The sequence below is a fragment of the Pinus tabuliformis genome, chromosome 3_1, assembly GCF_031772625.1.
Source record: "Pinus tabuliformis cultivar Carrire ecotype Pingquan chromosome 3_1, CPIR1, whole genome shotgun sequence".
In the NCBI taxonomy this organism is placed as follows: domain Eukaryota; kingdom Viridiplantae; phylum Streptophyta; class Pinopsida; order Pinales; family Pinaceae; genus Pinus; species Pinus tabuliformis.
The window spans coordinates 463,117,254-463,123,672 of NC_142301.1; positions in this window are offsets into that span (position 1 = coordinate 463,117,254).

The following is a 6,419-nucleotide window of genomic DNA, read 5'->3' on the forward strand; positions in this document are numbered from 1 at the left end:
TCCAGTGTAGCTAAGACCGGTGCTTGGCACATTGCCTTTTTAAGATGTTCGAAGGCCTTTGTTGCTTCTGGAGTCCATGAAAATGCATCTTTCTTCAATAATGTTGTTAGAGGTGCTGCTATTCTCCCATAATTCTTAACAAACTTTCGATAATACCCTGTCAACACGAGAAATCCTCGCAGATGCTTTATGGATGTGGGGATTTTCCATTCCTTAATGGCTTTAATTTTGCTAGGGTCTACCTTAACTCCTTCATGAGATACAATATGACCCAGATATTCCACCTCTTGTACTCCAAAGAAGCATTTGGATCTTTTTGAATATAATTGTTTCTCCTCCAATAGTTGTAGTACCCTGTCAACATGTTCAACATGATCCTTCCAAGACTTGCTGTAGATTAGTATATCATCAAAAAATACTAACACAAATTTTCTAAGGAAGGGTTTAAAAATGGAATTCATCAAACCTTGAAATGTAGAAGGTGCATTGGTAAGGCCAAAAGGCATGACCAAAAATTCATAATGACCCTCATGAGTTCTAAATGCTGTTTTCGGAATGTCTTCAGTGTTCATTTTGATTTGACGATATCCTAAACAAAGATCCAACTTGGTGAAGTAAATTGATCCATGCAATTCATCCAGTAATTAATCAATGAGAGGAATGCAGAACTTATCTTTAATAGTGAGCTTGTTGAGCTCCCTACAATCTGGACACATGCGCCATGATCCATCCTTCTTGTGCACCAATACTACTGGAGCAGAGAAATAACTTTGACTAGGTTGAATTATACCTGCCTCTAGCATTTCTATAACCATATGTTCAATTTCACTCTTTTGGGCATAAGGATATCTGTACGGCCTGATGTTTGGAGGAAAACTTCCTGTAATCAGATGAATATCATGATCATGATCACGAATAGGTGGGAGACCTTTGGGAGTCTCAAATACCTTAGAATGATTGTCCAAGACTTTTTGGAGATCTGGAGAAATAGATGATTCCAATGTGGAAACATCTAGCGAACATAATTGTGCAATTACACCCCTTTGTTACTTTTTTAGAAGCTTTGTCATATCATTAGAGCTGATTATCTTTCCCAGTTTCCCTGCAATACCGCTTAATTCAACTTCCTTTCCTTCCACAAAAAATTTCATGAAAAGTTCTTGAAAATTAAAAGCTATTGTACCCAAGGATTGTAGCCATTGGACTCCTAGTACAACATCAACACCTCCCATTGGAATGGAAAGCATTGGGCTATTCAATACATATTCTCCCATGGATAGCTTGATATTATGGCACTTTCCAGAGCAATTTATCGTTCCTCCATTTGCAACCATCACTTGACACTCTGGTGCTGGATATAGGAAGCAATTCAATTCTTTTGCTATCTTACAATGAATAAAATTGTGGGTACTTCTTGAATCAATCAACACTATTACCTTTTTCTTCTTGATTTGTCCTTCTATCTTGATGGTTTGAGGAGTGGTAATTCCAGCCAATGCATTACAAGATATGGTTGGATTCATTTCTTCTTTATCTAGGCTTTGTTCCTGGAGTATATCCTCTTCTTTTGACCTTTCTTGCTCCTTTTCTTCTTCCTCTTCACAATCGATGTAGAATAATTTATTCTCAGCACACTTATGACCTTTAGTGTATTTGCTATCACAACTGTAACAAAGCCCTTTTGCTCTTTTTTCTTCCAATTTTTGTGGTGTCAACCTTATAGGTTATGGAAGACTAGGGGAAACAACACTTCCATCTTTATAGTTGTGAGTCGTATGCTTCCTGGTTGCCATAATTTTGCTTTCCATTTTTCTTGCTAACCTGAATGCCTTCTCTAATGAATCAGGTTCCCAAAGGCGAACATCATGTTGGATATTATCCTTTAAAGTCCCTATGAACACATCAATCCTATGGTCCTCTGGAATATTTTTTACCCTTATGTTCAATTTTTGGAACTCCTCAATGTGCTCCATTATTGAACCCTTTTGTTTGAGACTTATCAATTGGCTAAAAAAAGTGTTGCTTTTTGTATCCTCATAATGTGCTGTTAATTCTTCCGTAAAAAATTGCCCAAGTGATAATTTGTTTACGAGAGCAAAGCCATTGATACCATACAAACTGATTTGGTTCCAAATATAAAGTTGCAATACGTACCTTTTATGTGTTTTTCACATTATTGAGATCGAAAAATTGCTCCATTTGTAATATCCATGTTGCGGGATCCTTGCCATCAAACTTCCTCATATCGATTTTTGGAATATGGTGGGTCTTCGGTCCAACATTAGAGTCTATGAAATCATGATTAACATTTCTTTTGTTCTCATCATGAGTTTCCTTTACTACCATTTCACCATTAGTAAGCATTTCTTGTAAAAACTTTGTCAAATCTGTCTTCAAATCTTCCATGCATGTCTTAAAATCTATCTTCAAATCGTCCATCTTAGCTTCCAAGCCATTCATCTTAGCTTCCATGCCCTTTATCTTAGATTCCACGCCATTTATCTTATATCCCATGCCATTCATCTTAGCTTCCAAACCCTTTATCTTAGATTCCACGCCATTTATCTTAGATTCCATGCCATTTATCTTAGGTTCTGTTAGCTTTCGTGAGAGTGACATTTGTTGCACTTGGTCTTGTAATTTTGATATATCATGTAGCATTTCTTCCTCTTCTTCATGAGTCATGCTAGGGCTTTCAGGTTGCTTACTAGGTGTTTGTATTTTCTTTCCTCGAGGCATCAGTTACTGATAATAATGCTCTACTATGCCCTTTGAATTCTTCAAAATAATTTTTCAAACCAAGCTTAAGAAAAAATTTAAAAAAATCTACACACCTTTTTTCACTTTGTAGGAGCTCGATATTGCCTCTAATGTATCTCTGTAATTTCGGATCATCCAGTTCTAAAATTGTGACCTGCAGTAGTCCTCTATGTCCTCTTTCCAATGCCACCAATATGATCCAAATTGGATTCTCCAAGGAAGAGTTATGCCAAATCTCCCACAGTGACCTGATTATAGACTAGTTCAGTAGTGCGAACTTGTACGACGTTCCACGAGTCACTGTTTCAACCTTTTTCTCTAAAAATATATACAAGAAACTACAGTTCATCCTCTTACTATACCTTCTTACGAAATTTCAATCCGATGCTCAGAGAGAAAGTTATGATGATTTTCCCCAGGTCACCTGTTTGGAATGTAATTCAGGATTCTGCAAAAAGACCAACTTCCTCAGATCATATCTCCGCAAATATAGTGTGAAAAGCTCTGAAATTTGGATTCGAGGTTCAGTGCGATTTCTTCTCAAATGGTTTTTTTTTTTTTTTTAGCTTCTGAAACGTCGTAGAAAAAAAGTTATAGCGAAAATGCCACAATCACCTATTTGGGGCAGCAAAACCCTAGAATCCAAAGCTCTGATACCAAATGTTATGAAACCAGCTCACAAAAAGATAAAAAAGATAGATCAATGCCTTAGAATTCAACCTCTTCGAGGGGGAAACCTCCTTTACATTACATAAATGAACAATTCTTGGATGATTCAAATGACAAAACCTCCTTTCTATATATAGGAGTCTAAGGAGTCACAATATAACCCAACCGACCTAACAATAATAATATAAAGCCACAAAAATAACAATAGAGGGATTCTATGGGGCACAGTAATAACAATATGGGGACAATAGGGGCACAACAATATTAATAAGGGATACAACTACAATAGTAATGGGGTAATCACTAGTATTATAGGGACCTAACAAACATGAACTCTAGTCAACAAGAACTTTAATGAAGAATTTATGACCAATAAAACCTGTAACAAAGAAAAAATTATTAGTAAAGATCCTATTATTCCTTCCTTGGTTGCAATTCCTATCTTGACATTCGATCATGTATGTTAGAAATTATACGTTCTTCCTAGTTCTAGGGAGAATTACTCACTAGGAAACACAACATGAAACTTTAACCAACAATGTTCCTATTAGTTAAGAAAACTGAATTTTAAGGATTCAAAATATATTGAGTTGTTTTTCACTATTTACACCCTCACTTTTGAATTTCACAATAAAGGTCGTTGACCACCACTACGTAAACATGTATCAAGGAATTCAATTTGAACCTTGTATCCATGTGATGAAATTCAAATCAAAATTAACTTTTATTTGTCTCATCCATTTAGCTTGAGAATTGAACCTTTACCAACTCAAAATTACAATTAAATTTTCAACTTCTCATGAATTTGGTTTGAAATTTGAACCACTACCATGTGAAATGAGTTTCATCATATAATAGTTATGGCATGTATACAATCTTCTAAGGTAGATGGCTTCCATGAACAAAATCATAACTACGAAATTCTACAACCCTGAATTAAAATGTTTATTACTAGCATATCCATATAAACTAAATGGCAAATAAATGTTGATAAACATCAATTTATAACAAACATCAATTTATAACAAGCATAAAAACACTTACTTCATGATACATCTCAAGTGGTTAAAAAAAAAAAAACATAAAGTAATTAAATTAAAACTTTATTTAAAATAATAATAATTATTATTACATATAACTTAAGTTATTACGTAAGTTATGGTTAGGAGTCTTATTATGTAAGTTATATATATATATATATTAACTTTCGTAATAAGACTCCTAACCATGTGGATTCACTGCCATTTTCTTGTGGATATTCTTAATCTGTAAATAGGCATTGCTATAATACCATGGGCTAATACACGACTCATGAATACCACACACCCAAAAAAACCATAACTTATTTAATAATCACTCATTTTGGCTTATAAGATTTAGTTTTTAACTCTGGCATTTTGCAGGGGACAAGTCATATAATGATCTAACTGAACAACATTAGTCATGATTTATTGTACTCTATTTCAATTTGGATATCTTCCTCCGTTTTGAAAACAATGTCTGATACTCCCATGTATTATAGACAGTTCCTCGTAACACAAAGTTTATTTTTCGTATGGAAAATATGTTGCAGTTTTCATAAAGAACTATTTTTGGTATTAGCATATAAGTTTTAATTCTCGTGACAGTGAGAATTCCCATTCTCTAGAATATTTACTTTCTCTAAAAAGTTAATTGAAATCGTTTTTCTTTTGTTGAAAAAAGATTCGGTTTTTAGGCCCCACGCACCTTTAAAAAAATAAAATTTTAAAAAACAAAAAAAATAAAAAAAATACAAAATATATGAACTTATATGAAAATTAGTTCAAATGATTTATAATTAAGTTCAAATGCTTAATTTGGGATCAACATGTCAAAAATTTTAAATTATATGAAAAAACTTGAAAAGGGAAAAAGTACAAAATACCCTAAAATAGATGGGTTTGTGATACCTCCAATCGACATGTATTCATCAATGTTCTCGCGTGATGTTGTATTCATGCAGGACCTTATACTCCACAGGAATGTGATTTAGTTTAAGCCTATTTCCCAATTTGAGTTGGAAATTAAAAACACCCACGTTGTACACTCCAATTAACCCAAAAGTAAACATCAACAATGCCACTCGAATAGCCAATAATCTAACTCTACAACCATTAAATATTCTAGATATCTCCCGAGGCTCCATATTTTTTCTCACCATTGTAGTGAAACCCATCACAAAACTTGTTAGGCAACTTTTGAAATGAGCTAAAAATTCCTCATACTCTTATTAGCCGGAAGAATTTCTCTCATCACATTTCTCCCCTCCCCTCTCCTCATCCTTTCATAAAAAAACTTGACATTTCCCCACAACAGTAAAAACACAGGCCTTAGGATGAGACATACAGAAACACCATCAGCATTAGGTGATGTCCTTTTTGTTGTTATTGTTGTTATCTTCTTCGTGAGAAGACAATGTAGTAAAACCAAAAGGGTTGTTGCTCCTCCTTTATTTCCATGGGGCAGGAGTGGGACATAGTAGTAGAAATAGTAGCTTCCATCCCCCATGGCCATTTTTATCACTTCTCCCACACTTTTCCCTCTCATGAACTTTATCGCTTCATGCAGATCAACTACTAATAATATTCCCCAAAAGGATGCACAATTTCAATTTAAGACTCATGGTTTGCAATAAGCTGCAAATGAGAAGCACCATGGACTGAGTGAATGGTGTATTAGCAAGAGAAGTAGTGCAAGAGGAGAGGGGGAGTTCATTAAATTTGAAATTGATATAGGAGAGATATGTGTCCCTCTTGCGTGAAATCATGGAACATACCTTAGTTTGGTGTATGAGCATGGCAACAATCCTCTCCATTCTTATAGTTAATGTCATTGATACCACTAATGCTAACACTTTTGTTGTAACTCCTACTGGAAACTGTAAGAAGATGAGCTCGCCACTATTCGCCTTTTTTAGGAAAACACACCTTCCATAGTTTATATTACCAATCTCGCTATCAAGTAACCTT